The sequence below is a fragment of the Melitaea cinxia genome, chromosome 18 (genome assembly GCF_905220565.1).
Source record: "Melitaea cinxia chromosome 18, ilMelCinx1.1, whole genome shotgun sequence".
NCBI lineage: Eukaryota > Metazoa > Arthropoda > Insecta > Lepidoptera > Nymphalidae > Melitaea > Melitaea cinxia.
The window spans coordinates 13,757,371-13,771,768 of record NC_059411.1 but is presented as its reverse complement, the minus strand read 5'-3'; the positions used below and the strand labels follow the sequence as shown (position 1 = coordinate 13,771,768).

The 14,398-nt window shown below is 33.7% G+C and overlaps 1 non-coding gene across 1 annotated transcript; it reads left to right on the top strand.

The window, feature by feature from the left end:
- The first annotated feature begins 6,037 nt into the window (after nucleotides 1–6,037).
- Trnaf-gaa lies at nucleotides 6,038–6,110 on the top strand. The gene has a single exon. It is a non-coding gene; the product is annotated as a tRNA-Phe (tRNA).
- The last annotated feature ends 8,288 nt before the right edge of the window (nucleotides 6,111–14,398 follow it).

Genomic DNA, 14,398 nt, shown 5'->3' with positions numbered 1-14,398 from the left:
AACTATACAATTTGGTTCCACCATCACCTTTCTACCACCGAACCGCAAGGCATCGCATGAATCTGCACCGCTATGTGGTTGAAATCCCACGATCTCGCACTAAACGATTTGCTTCCTCGTTCCTAATACGCACCGCAAAAATTTGGAATGCCCTTCCGGCTTCCGTTTTTCCAACGAACGTTGGGTATCTTTAAATCAAGAGTGAATAGGCATCTTCTAGGCAAGCGCGCACCACCTTAGGCTGCATCTTCACTTGACTTCAGGTGAGATCGCAGTCAAGCGCTAGTCTATATATTTAAAAAAAAAAAAAAAAAAAAAAAAAAAAAGTCACCACGCTGGGCAGGCGGGTTGGTGACCGCAGGGATGGCTTTGTCGCACCTAAGACGCTGCTGCCCGTCTTCGGCCTGTGTATTTCAAAGCCAGCGGTTAGATGGTTATCCCGCCATCGGTCGGCTTCTTAAGTTCCAAGTGGAACTGTGTTATCCCTTAGTCGCCTCTTACGACACCCACGGGAAGAGAGGGGGTGGCTAAATTCTTTGGTGCCGTAGCCACACAGCAAAGGGCCTTAGTATTATTTATTTCAAGTTATATTCTTTGAAAGCTTATAACCTAGTCGCGAACATTCCACTTGTTATGTATTCAAGACTGCGTTGACTAAACTCAATTAACGCACCAAAAGTTATTTGGTCATTAATGTTCCGACGCTCTTAATTCACTTTTAAGCTGGTTTAAAAAAATAAGCGAAGAAACGCTAATTAAACGTTCTTTTCCAGTTATTTACGAAAGAATGTTTGTTCTTACTTAACTTTTCCGTTGATATTATTTGCGCGGCTGGGCATTTTTCTGTGAACGACGTTTAGTTATGTATTTATTTATTTATTCATTCTTTATTGTACACCGGAATAGATAGAAAAAAATACAGAATCGGCGATCATATCGCTAAAGAGCGATTTCTTTCACCTTTCGTCACGATACAGTAGCAGCGATTAGTTTTTGTTTTTTTTTCGCTTCAGCCTGTAATATCCCACTGCTGGGCATAGGCCTCTTTCCCCATTTAGGAGAAGCATCAGAGCTTAATCCACCGATTAGTTAGCAATAATAAATACCGTTAAAAAATTGGATGCATATTTTTAATAATAAAATATGTGGCATTAATAAACACACGTAGATATAAATAAAGATGTGATAGATTTGCATACACATAAAATGTATATTTTACATATTAATACGTGGAGCAAAAACCTTGTATCCCTTTTTAGCCGACTTCCAAAAAAAGAGGAGGTTCTCAATTCGACTGTATTTTTTTTAATGTATGTTACATCAGATCTTTTGACCGGGTAGACCGATTTCGACAATTTTTTTTTAATCGAAAGGTGGTGTGTGTCAATTGGTCCCATTTAAATTTATTTGAGATGTAACAACTACTTTTCGAGTTATATCTAATAATGCGTTTTTACTTGACGCTTTTTTCGTCGACCTACGTTGTATTATACCGCATAACTTTCTACTGGATGTACTGATTTTGATAATTTGTGTTTTGTTGGAAAGGGGATATCCCTAGTTTGGTACCATGATAAGGAAACCAGGATCTGATCATGAGATCCCAGAGAAATCGAGGGGAACTCTTAAAAATCCGCAATAACTTTTTACTGGGTGTACCGATTTTAATAATTTTTAATTTAATCGAAAGCTCATGTTTGTCGTGTGGTCACATATAAATTTTATTGAGATCTGATAAACACTTTTTGAGTAATCGTCGATAACGCGTAGTTACTTGACTATTTTTTGGTCGATCTACGTTGTATTACTCGTCGATGTAATTGAAGTCGGTTTTTTTTCGTTTGCGAGCAAACACAATTATTACGAAAATTGCGCAGACGGAGGAGTATGAAATTTCGCACACTTATAGTTTCTATAGAGAACGAGTGCAGAATGCTAATATTTTTTTTATTATGCGTAAAAAATACATTAAGTCAATAAAAAAAAAATATTACACACTACCATGTACTTGACACACACACGCATACTTTTTTGTTTATAATTATACAAGTATAATCTTTAACATCAGAACCTTAATAATGTCAAAATTTATAATTAAAATTAATTATGGTCGAATTTCGACTATTGGTGACCACTAGTAAGTTATGACGTATTGAGCGACGTCAAAAGATTTTTAACGTTGATAAGCAAGCTTGCGTTAGAGCTTGTCTTATTGAAAGCGATAGAGACTTCTACAGGCGGACAGCATCAATATTAAATTCACTGTTCATCATCATTGTATAAATATAACGCCCACAAAAATTTAATTTTAACTAAGCAAAAACTATTATACGTTTTCATATTTCCATTAAATCGTGTGGAATTTCTAAGCAAGAATAAACCTTAAAAATGTCAAGACTTATAAAGAAAATGTACGATTAGATTGCTGTGATATAAGTATGGCGTAAACTTATAAGTTGTCTGTTATTCCCTTTGAAGTTTTGTGCGTCGTTTAAGATGCTTGATTAATTGTGACGAATACAAACAACAATAGAATAAGTAGTTCTTTTATACAAATCAACTGAGGTAGGGCACAGCAGGAATTTCCTGCTCAAAATATGGAGCAGCCCGACTGGGGTAGTACCTCGACCTTACAGAAGATCACAGCAAAATAATACTGTTTTCAAGCAATATTGTGTTCCTGTTGTTGGGTAAGGTGACCAGAGCTCCTGGGGGGATTGGGTCGGCAACACGCTTGCGATGCCTCTGGTGTTGCAGGCGTCTATAAGCTACGGTAATCGCTTACCATCAGGTGAGCCGTACGCTTGTTTGCCGACCTAGTAACAAAAAAAAAAAAAAAAAAACAAATTGTGTATAGTCCATTATTAGTTACGAATAGCTGACGGGTATCTGGACTTCTGTGTATAGAAAGAGGTATTTGCCCAGCGGGGCGTTGTAGTGAATCAATTTTTTTTAATGCTAGTTATTCGCGTTAGCGGCTCAAGCTAAGATCTAAAAAGATTTATTTTTCATAATGAGGAAGTTTTCGAAACATATTTGTAGCAAAATTTCACAAGAGGAAAAAAAAAAATTTAATTTTTAACCGACTTCCAAAAAAGGAGGAGGTTTTCAATTTGACTATCAACTACTTAACGAGTTATATCTAATAATGCGTTTTTACTTGACTATTTTTTTGTCTAACTACGCTGTATTATACCGCATAACTTTTTACTGTGTGTACCGATTTTGATGATTTTTAATTTAATCGAAAGCTGATGTTTATCATGTGGTCACATTTAAATTTCATCAAGACCTGATTACAGATTTTTGAGTAATCTTTGATAATGCGTATTTACTTGACTATTTTTTCGTCTACCTACGTTGTATTACTTGTCGATGTAATTGAAGTCGGTTTTCGTGCTAGAACTTTTGGAGTAATCTTTGATAATGCGTATTTACTTGACTATTTTTTCGTCAATCCACGTTGTATTACTTGTCGATGTAATTGAAGTCGGTTTTTTTTCGTTTGCGAGCAAATAAAATTATGTTATTTAAATTTAATATTATTTTCTGTAGAAATTAAAGAAATAGGAGTAGACATAAATACACAATATTGAATATATTATAGTAATGCTATAAAACTAAAGAGTTTGTTTATTTGTCTAAATGCGTAAAAAAATGAGATTTTTTTTTTTAATGTTGTGTAGTCCATTTATTCCACAAATCAACGCGAGTGAAAGAACGGAGCACAGTTAGTAAATAATAATTCACAAAAGTATATTACAAGTTCGAATAGCTCGCAGCCATTTTTTTTTCTATAATGCCTAAGGAATTATAATCAATCTCAATACTTTTTGATATTAAAATTTTGTTAGAGATTTAAGACGAGGGGGGGGGCTTAATTGGCAAGTCAGGCTTGATATAACGACTCACATATATTTAAGAAACGACATATAATTTTGTATAAAAAAATCATAGTAACGAGCAAATAGAATTCAATTTTATTCTTTAAAATAGATAACAATGACATAGTTAATAGAAAAATCGGACAAAAGCACAAAAATTCAACTTCTTACTCGTACATAATACAAAACTATATTCACCAAGTTAATTAGAAAAAAAAAATCGCTAAATATAAAGAAGTAATTAAGGAAGAAAATAAATATACAAATATACGTTAAAAAAACCGGTAATTAACGGAGAAAATCTCGTTTCTCAAAACGCAAATGAGTTACGCACTGATTTATGTGTTATGGCAACTTTTAATTTCAGCGCAAGCTTAGCTATTACTGTATAGCGACTCATAAAAACGTTACTTTGTTATATTTATCGAGCTCGAAACTTTAAGTGGTTTATATTATACTCGAAATTGAGTATGGGTTCACTCGCGATGTGTTTCGAAACTTGGTGAAGTAAAACAAAAAATATCATATATATGTTTGGCCTTTATATACCACTGCATTACTAATGAATAATTAATTAATTTCTTATATATATGCAACTTTTCTTATATATACGTATCATGTAATCATCTTGTATCTTGGGTTTTGAGCCAACGCAGATTCGTCTTTTTTGTCTGTTGTCTGTTACCTCAGAACTTTTGACTGGTTGGAGCGATTTCTACGATTTTTTTAATCGAAAGCTAGCGCGAGTCATGTGGTTTGTACAATATAACTTTATCTTATATTTTTTTCCTAGAGGCTGAATTTTTATTACACAGCACCCAAATCGTTGTTTTTTTTATAATGAATACCACAGGCTTATTTTGTTGTTGTAGTACAAAAAAGACACTCTGATTTTCAAATCTGATAAGATCTTCCGTGTATATGTGACAAGATTAATTTGAAGACAAATATACACGTAAATTTAAAAACGTATACACAATTTTCTAAAAGTCGAGTAAGGTAAACACGGTTTCGTAATATTTCAATATAAATTAATATTTAATTTCAAGCGTTACAACAAGCGTTTACTTTATAAATAATAGATAACTAATAGCTGGAGTGTTGTGTACGAATTCAGTTGGCGTTCCTTTCACGTCTTCTAAATTATAACGTCGGTACGTGAACAAAGTACTGAATCAAATAAGTTATGGTCATTCGTTTTGTGAATAAATAATATTCGAAACGTTTTTTAAATTTGAATTGCATATTATTATAAAAGAACGGTCATTACAAATCTGAGCACTTAAAACAGTAATTTTATATAAATACAATTAGGTATATGTCAAAGTGTTAAATATCATTGTTATCAATGAGATATTTATTTTCCTAAAGTTCATTAAATTATTATCAAGAAGGCCAAGGCCAGGGCTGTCCGTTGAGCTATCTTTATATTTGTTAATCTTAAAATTTAAAATTATTTTGTCTTAATAAAAGAAATGCAAATGAAATGAATATATGAAATAGGATATATGAAGGATATGAATATGAAGGATATATGAAAATAAGGTACCCAACCACTTTTCCCGATAGTGTACAAACATATACAAACTTTTTATATCAAAATAATGATGAAACCTCATTTTATGTTTTTATATTTTTTATAAAAAAAAATATTTTTGGTAGATGTCAAGAATTTATATTTTAAAAATTTTCTTTACAATTTGTATTTTACAATTTATCCGTTCTATTAAATATTTTGCAACGTGTACACGTGTACATATCATTTTTCTTTAATATAAAGTCGGTGGAGATATCGAATATTTTATTATTACTTTATTAGTTAAATAGCTCATTCGCTGAAAATGTAATGGACACAATATTTATGGGTATGTTTTATATCCGGATTATTATGTAAATTGATCCTGATAAGTGCCCTAGATGCAGCAAACCCGGGTAGTAGACCTGTATCTCTAATGAAGACGTGTCAATCTGTCTGAGCTAAATATAACATAAGAAATGCTAAAAGGATCAGAAATAAATATATGTAGTAAATGAATTAGCATTGACTACGTGACTCATTAAATCCTTATGTTGTTTTATATTATTTGTCTTTAAATATTTTTTTATAACTTAAGGTTTAGTGTAAGTAATAATATTTCACAATATATAGTACCGCCGAAATAGCTCAGTTGGGAGAGCGTTAGACTGAAGATCTAAAGGTCCCTGGTTCGATCCCGGGTTTCGGCACAACATCTCGCAGCAATCGATAACTTTTGTACTTTTTTGCTAAAACAATTTTTTGTTTGAAAATATTTCGCTTTTTAACCGACTTCAAAAAAAGAGAAGGTAAGTCAATTTGGCCGTATATACCTATATATATTTTTTATGTATGTTCGGGTATAACTTCGTCGTTTATAAAGCGATTTTGATAATTCTTTTTTTGTTGGAAAGAAGATACCTCAAGTGTGGGACCATGATAAAGAAACCAGGATCTGATGATGAAATCCCGGATAAATCGAGAGAAACCCTTGAAAATCGTAGCGACGACTAGTGCGTTTGTTAATTTTTTTCGTCTACTTACAACTACAAATTACAACTTACGTTGTATTACTTGTCGATATAATTGAAGTCAGTTTTTTTTCGTTTGCGAGCAAATACAATTATCATATCAACTTTCTTCTGCTTTGACCACTTTATTTACCTACTAAAAGCTACTCCTAAACGTAGCTTTAAGCAGTAGATAGGTACAGTAATCTTCGTATTTTCAGAGGTTAGATAAAACCTACGTATACTATACTACATAATAAAAGCATACAGATTATAGGATTTAAAGCGGCTAGTATTAAAAATAAAATAAAGACAAAAACAGTGTACAGTATTATAAAAAAAAATGAAATGTGCTTTTCGACTTTTGATGTTTAAATAAATAATACTTTGTATGTAATAAAGTAATGTATTTGTTTATCTTACCTATATATAAAATTTACTTGTCACGGTGTTAGTTAAAATACTCCTCTGAAACGGGTGGACAGATTTTTATGAAATTTTGTGTGCATATCGGGTAGGTCATAGAATCGGCTATCATCTATTTTTCATACAGCTAAGTTATAAGGATGGGGGCATTAAGGGGGTTAATAACATATATGGCAAAACAACGTTTGCGGGGTCAGCTAGTAACTCTATATCGTTCATTAGTTAATTTTTTTCCTACATCCTGCAACATGGCAATCTGTTCCTGTTAAATAATAAGCTACTACTTTGTTCGAATGATATTCTCCAAGACTCAGAATGGACAGAGGGCCGGTCCATTGACGAGCCCCTCATTAAGCTGGCTAGACGATTTTTTTTCGTTTAGGCCTGTAACATGCCTTTTCAGTCTTCTAAGCTGAAGGCTCACTTCTCCTTCCAGTTTTGATGCTGGTTCGTTTGTATGCTGTGTCATTCTGCTCTGTTATTTAGTGCCAAATGCCACGATTTCTTGTTTTATGATAAATATATATTCTGTTTAGTGATAAATATAATTAAATTTATGTCATAAAAGGATGGTCCACTTGGAACTTGTATTTGTTTTAGAAATAATTCGAAACAGCCTAAACCTTGAAGGCTAATTCAGCATTATTGGCACAGAGAATATAATTATATAATTTTTTCCAATTTTTTTTCAATTAAAAAATTATTAGAGTAAAAAAGTACAAAAGTTTCGATTGCTGCGAGATGTTGTGCCGATCTTCAGTCTAACGCTCTCCCAACTGAGCTATTTCGGCGGTACGTAATGTCGTGAAATACCTGAACTGTAATCAATGTAGGAGAATGGAATTTCTGAAATAAAACTCAAACTAGTAAACTTAGTCTAATATAGGTACAATACTTATTATACAAATTATTGATTTTATATAGTCAAGTTGTTGTGTTCGTATTATTCATTTTTACGTGAAAATATCGCTAAAAACCTAAATTCGTGGATTCGTGGAAATCTGATAATGATCATTATACTGTTGATAGTCGGAAAGGCCTATGATCTTATAAGAATACGCTATAAAATAAAATAAATGGTATGTTTATAAAAAATAAATAAATAATATTTTGATATAAATAAAGTTAATTAAAGTCGCCTTAACGTTCATATTCTTATCAAATGAAATATTCCCAATTTAAGATTTATTAACATTTATTCGTATCTTTTAATACGGAACAGTGATAACAATTTAAATAGAAGCGAAAAAATAAATAATAATTTACCTCCTAAAGATTATTAAAAAATGAAAAGGTATTTCTATTTTAGCAAACCAAGCAATAACGATATTATATTTAGTTCCAATATATTGCTTTCAATGTATGCAAAATGATAATACTTAGTTAACACAATGATAAAAATTAAGCTCATTTGATTTAAAACTGAAAGAAAAAAGTTGACAAAAACACGGACCGTCGAAATTCACAAAGGAATGATTAATATACATGTATAAAAGTTAAGGAACTGTATTTATGGCGGATAGTGGCTTTTCACTTACTACATGATGTGATATGACGATTCAAATTCGTGTTTTGGGGGCTTGGTCGAATATATGTTTTTTTTTTTATATTATTCAATATTAAATCAGAGATGTAATCAGAGATATATGGCTAAATAAAAAAGGTGTTAAAATGGTGAAACGTAAGGGGATTCATACGTATCCATTAAAAATACGCTACATTATTTTAAGTACACATATCTTACTTTTAGAAGAGAACTTTGCTCGATTGTATTTAGAGCGAAAAAAAATCTAACATCCATGGCTCGGTAAACGTAATGATTTAAAAAGTGTACCTACTGCGAAAGTAGCCTCGTGAGTATGTCGATAAACTCAGAATTCGATATCTAATATATAAAATTCTCGTGTCGCGGTGTTTGTAGTTAAACTCCTACGAAACGGCTCGACCGATTCTCATGAAATTTTGTGTGAGAATTTGTGTTTGTCTGAGAATCGAACAACATCTATTTTTCATACCGCTAAGTTACAAGGGGGGTTTGGGGGATTAAGGGGCTTTATAACATACTAGCTGCTGCCCGCGAGGTCGTCTGCGTGAACGCTATACAGCACCAAAAATACCAACGATAATACCTTTTAAAATAACATTTATTTACTCGTTTCTTCTTTACATTTCATATCTACAGAAAAATCTCATAGATGGGGCTGCTTTAAAATTGTCTTGTCTACTTATATTCATTTAATTATGTTTATCGGCTTAGTTACTTATATTGCGTGCTTTTTATAGTGTGAAGCTAGCTTATATAGCATGGTTATTAACATAATAACAACAACATTCAAATATGCGTCCTTTAGATTACACGTTGTTACAGAATGCGTTGAGGAAATAAAGGTTCACTGCTCGTTCCCGGTAGGTGATAGCATGATTATATGTAGCCTATATGTTGACCTGACTTCTTAATAATATTCGTGCCAAATTTGAAGTAAATCCATGCGGTACTTTTTGAGTTTATCCCGGACATACATACAGACAAACAGACAAACAGACAAAAATTCTAAAAACTATTTGTTATTATCTGTGTCCATCTATATTAGTCGATTGCAAATTTCTTGACCTAATTCTTTCTATGTCACAAGGCTGTGAAAGAAGGATATGGCCAATCATCAAAACGCCATGAATGGGTGTAGCTATAAATTGTGGGTGTAACCACTCAGGTCCTTTTATATATCGTCACTGTGACGAAGCAAGTTTGGAACTAATAAAAATAGGCAGGGGCGCATTTAGTAGGTGAGTATTTATATTGCTGTCACATTACTCTGGCGCAAGAAGGCAATATAAACCGTAACAGCTAGCGATGATTGCGACGCGATAGATACATGGAAATTCTAAATAGAAACGACCTTAACCCACAAGTTAATTGGATCAAGGTTATTTTGTGGGTGTTGCACTGGCGGTTGCGAGTTCGATCCCCGCACATGACAAACATTTGTATTGGCCATACAGATGTTTGACGTGGTCTGGCTGTTTGTGCAGTCCTTGTGGGTCTCCACACTGTGCCTCGGAGAGCACATTAAGCCATCGGTCCCGGTTGTTATCATGTAGACCTGATAGCGATCGTTACTCATAATAGAAAGTATATCCGCCAACCCGCATTGGAGCAGCATGGTGTATTAAGCTCTGATCCTTTTTCTACATGGGGAAAGAGGCCTATGCCCAGCAGTGGGATAAAACAGGCTGAAGCGTTAGTAAATTAAAAAAAAAAAAAAATGATCACAAACAGGTTGCCTGAAAAATTCCTGGCCTGGCTAGAATTAATTTAAAATTGAAAAATTACTAGAGACTTAAGACTTAGCCCGGGATGACTTGCTTTATCTCAAATTGAACGCTCAAATTGTGAAACTGTCAATGTCAATATTGACATTTACGCTACTACGCTTTATTAGAAGAAAAAAAAAAACGTTCTTAATTTACCTTCTTCCGTTCGTTTCAGTGTTTGTCTTTGTAGGTTTTTGTATGTCCCCACCTTGTCTCAGAAAGCACATTAATTTGTCTGCCCCGGTTTATATGATAGTTACCTGATAGGGATTGTTATTAGTGCTAGGGGAATTTCCTCGTACCCGCAGCGGAAATGGGTGGTGAATTAGGGTTTCTATACGAGAAAAGAGACCTTTGGCCAGCAGTGCGACGCTACAGGCTGAAACAACGAGGTATCATCAGTAATAAAAAGTCAAATGTTTCAAAGCGACAATGTTTTATTATAGCCAAGATTAAAAATCCACCTGCTAATAATAAAAATGCACCAACCCGCCTGCCCAGCGTGGTGACTATGGGCAACACACGTGAGTTCACGCATTTTTGGCGCGAACTTGTGGAGGCCTATGTCCAGCAGTGGAATGCAATAGGCTGGAATGATGAAGATTAAAATAAAGTGAAGTGGTCTTCAAGCCTTACGGATGGTACTTTAATCCATCTTTATGAAAAATTGTACTTGTGATAAAAGTTACATAGTGTAAAGTTTTAATGCAGTTTTCTTCACGATTTCTTAAGCGTTAGCTTTAGTATCTTATAATAGGCAACTGTGTAGTTTATCCGAGATACCAAATGATTTAATAGTTACATGAATAAACTTGGAGTTTTTTTTTTTTGTGATGTGCGTAGAAGGTCTTAGTACATTTTTAGAACTCTTTTTTTGTATCAAATAAGCTCAGCTTAAATTTTTATGTCGATCAGAGGTAGCCAACTTGGTTCGACCTGAGATCTAAAATTTACTGACAAAAACCTATATCGATAAATCTTTTGTCGTGCGTCACATGAATTTGCAACAACATCTTAACATACTTTCCGAAACACAAATATATATACCGGAAAGAAATACGTACAAATACAAATAGTCATTGCGTGCGGGAATCAAACCCGTAACTGCCAGATGTAGGCGTATCCATATTTCTACACCCGAGCGATGATCATTAGTAAATATTTTGGTACATAAATTCTTATTTATTTTTGAAACTTTATTATACAACTTAAAATGTGCGTGCGTACAAAGTACACGTGTCAGAAGTGAAGCTTCTTTGGCAAACTGATTTTTAAGTCTTTTTTTTAATATATAGACTAGCGCTTGACTGCGATCTCACCTGATGGCAAGTGAAGATGCAGCCTAAGGTGGTGCGCGCTTGCCTAGAAGATGCCTATTCACTCTTGATTTAAAGAGTGAATAGGCATCTTCTAGGCGAGTCTCGTTTATATTTATAGAAATCTAAAGCTTTAAATTTCCGTTCCAGCGCCATCGACAAAAACGTTGCCGTTTCATCAAAACGTTGCCGTTTCATCCGTAAATATGTTATCCTCCATGCGCTTAAGAAGTTTCACTTCAAAAACAGCGTTGAGGTAGATTTATACGATACTAGGTGGCGAATGTTAGTGCGATCCAACCTTGCACCACTCAGGCGGAGGTCTGCTCACACGTGGCAGTTTTGAGCCAGTAAGAGTCTGGCATAACCTCTCCGGTGCCCCCGTGCCATTAGAATTTTCCCAACATTAAAAAAAAGGTTTATACAATACTCTCTTAAAGAATAATAACTCCTCTATAAAACATATACGAATATAAGTTAGCGCAGTAGTCAGAAACTGCGAATTCGCTGGCAGTTTTAAGTTTCATCATACGAGTAGTTCATAATTTGTATAGCCACACAAATGTTTGTCGTGGTCTAGGCGTTTGCGCTTGTGTTTTGTGTTTCCGAATACTCGACGTTCATTCGATTTAATTTAGTTAGGGGCGTTTATTTATTATGAACTCGTATATATTTTTTATTTATTTATTAACTTTGTATTGACGTCTCATGGCCAGTTTTAGAATTTTGACGTTAGCTGCATACAAATTATATCAAAAATCTATCGCTAGGCGAAACCAGAGAAAGATAATTAAAAACGGCCGTAAGATGACTAATTTTATTATTTTATTGAAATATTTGAGCTATAATGTTGCATGTAAACAAAAAATGACTGTAAGGAGTTTAGGCTAAACTTCTGATACAAAATTAAGTCATCAGAATATTAGCGTAACTTATATTCAGATTTTGGTTTATTATTTTTATTAGTTTAAACTTATATTCAGCTTTGGTTTATTATTTTTATTACTGACTGCAAAATAAACGTAACAAGCAAAAAAAGTTTAGTTCCCTACAAATAATAACTAATTTTATTGTTACGAAGTTATAAGTACGTATGCATTTGTTTAAGTGCAAATGAAATCGTCGCTTTATCAAAAATTAACTAACTAATAGTAAAAAAAACGAATAAAAGCATACGAGTCAACGAAAACAGAAAATGGCAATTAAAAACTTCATAACACTAACGAGTATTTCGACTGAGTTTTCATAGTATTCGCGTTATTGTCAATTTATTTGAAGTTCTTTTTTTTAACATAAATATGTTTGTGGGATGACCCACCGTAATAATATTTTTTCTCCCTTTAAATATATGGGCATATAGCTTCGAACGCGCGGAAACCGCGCGGCGTATGGCCCCGCGCGCCGGCTCGGAGACCGGTCCCCGCTTCTGCACCTGCGCCCGCGCATCCTCCGCGCTCGCCCTGGAGCCAGCGGTGGTCGACGCATCAGTCCGCTTTAAGCCTCTGGACGTTAAACATATGCTCCTCGTCTCGCTAATTTTGCTTTCTGTACTTGTGATAACGATCTTTGCTATTGCTTTGTAATCTTGATATTATCGCTTCCAAATACACGTTTAAATAAGATTTTGGCAGGTTTATTTTATTCAACACGGGTAAGCATACCAAATGTTATTTCGTTTATTTTATTTTATGAGTCTTTTTGTGATGACTATCTGTGAAACAAAATATTTATGATAATATAGTCAATAAAGCTTTCTGTGTGCCCCACTTATATTTGTAAGCCAAAGTAGATATAGTGGATATATGTGTATATACCCGAAATATAGGCACTACTTTTCCTATCTTATACACAGACAACGTAAGTGAATGTTAAATATAGGTATTTGTATTCATATATTTATTATATTGTTATATGCTGTTTATTGAAACAGAAACTAAAGTTGCTCTATAAAGAGAAATTTATTTTTTATGAAACATTATCAGAAATATTTTTTTAATCACAACATAATTCTACACTTATGTATAAATTATTATCATTACAAACCTAGTTAAAAAGAATAATAATTATTTCTTTAAAAAAGTTTAAGTTTCAACCGAGTTTTAACGTACAAAGCCAGAAAGAATCTTTCTCTTGATGAGTTTCTAGAATAAACATAGTGCAAAGTGTTGCCATCATAGATAAAACTTTGAAGTATAAAGTCGAAGATAATGCGCGGGCAATTAAAATTAAATGAAGAGTAAAACAGTTTCATTTACATATTTAATAAATTTGACTCCGATCATGTAACATTAACAGGAATGCGACAATGCAATGCGTGGACAAAACAAAGCGGCATTATCGCGGAGAACATGGCCATGAGTCGCTCTATGAAAAATTCATAACATGTCAAAGATTATGCGTTGGAAACATTACAGCCTATGCTCGGGAAACCTCTTGAGTAATTTTATATCACGTACATATTAAGGCAAATTGACATAAATTGTAGACATTACTTTGATATTATTTTTGGCAAAGTTTAAAATTTTAACTAATAGTACTACTACGACTAGCAACTACTGGTGGGGCACAGCAGGAAATTTCCTGCTCAAAATGTGGAGCAGCTCGACTGGGTAGTACCTCGATCTTACAGAAGACCACAGCTAAATAATACTGTTTTCAAGCAGTATTGCGTTTCTGTTGGTGAGTAAGGTGACCAGAGCTCCTGGGGGGGGGGGTTGGGATAGGGTCGGCAACGCGCTTGCTATGCTTCTGGTATTGCAGGCGTCTATAAGCTACGGTAATTGCTTATCGTCAGGTGAGCCGTACGGTTGTTTGTCAACCTACTCACATATTAAAAAAAACTACTTTATTTTAATAAGAAGAAGATGAAATAAGAAGAAGTGTTTTTTTTTAATAGTATAAAATCAGTATTTTTGTTTTGACTGCAAGTAATCA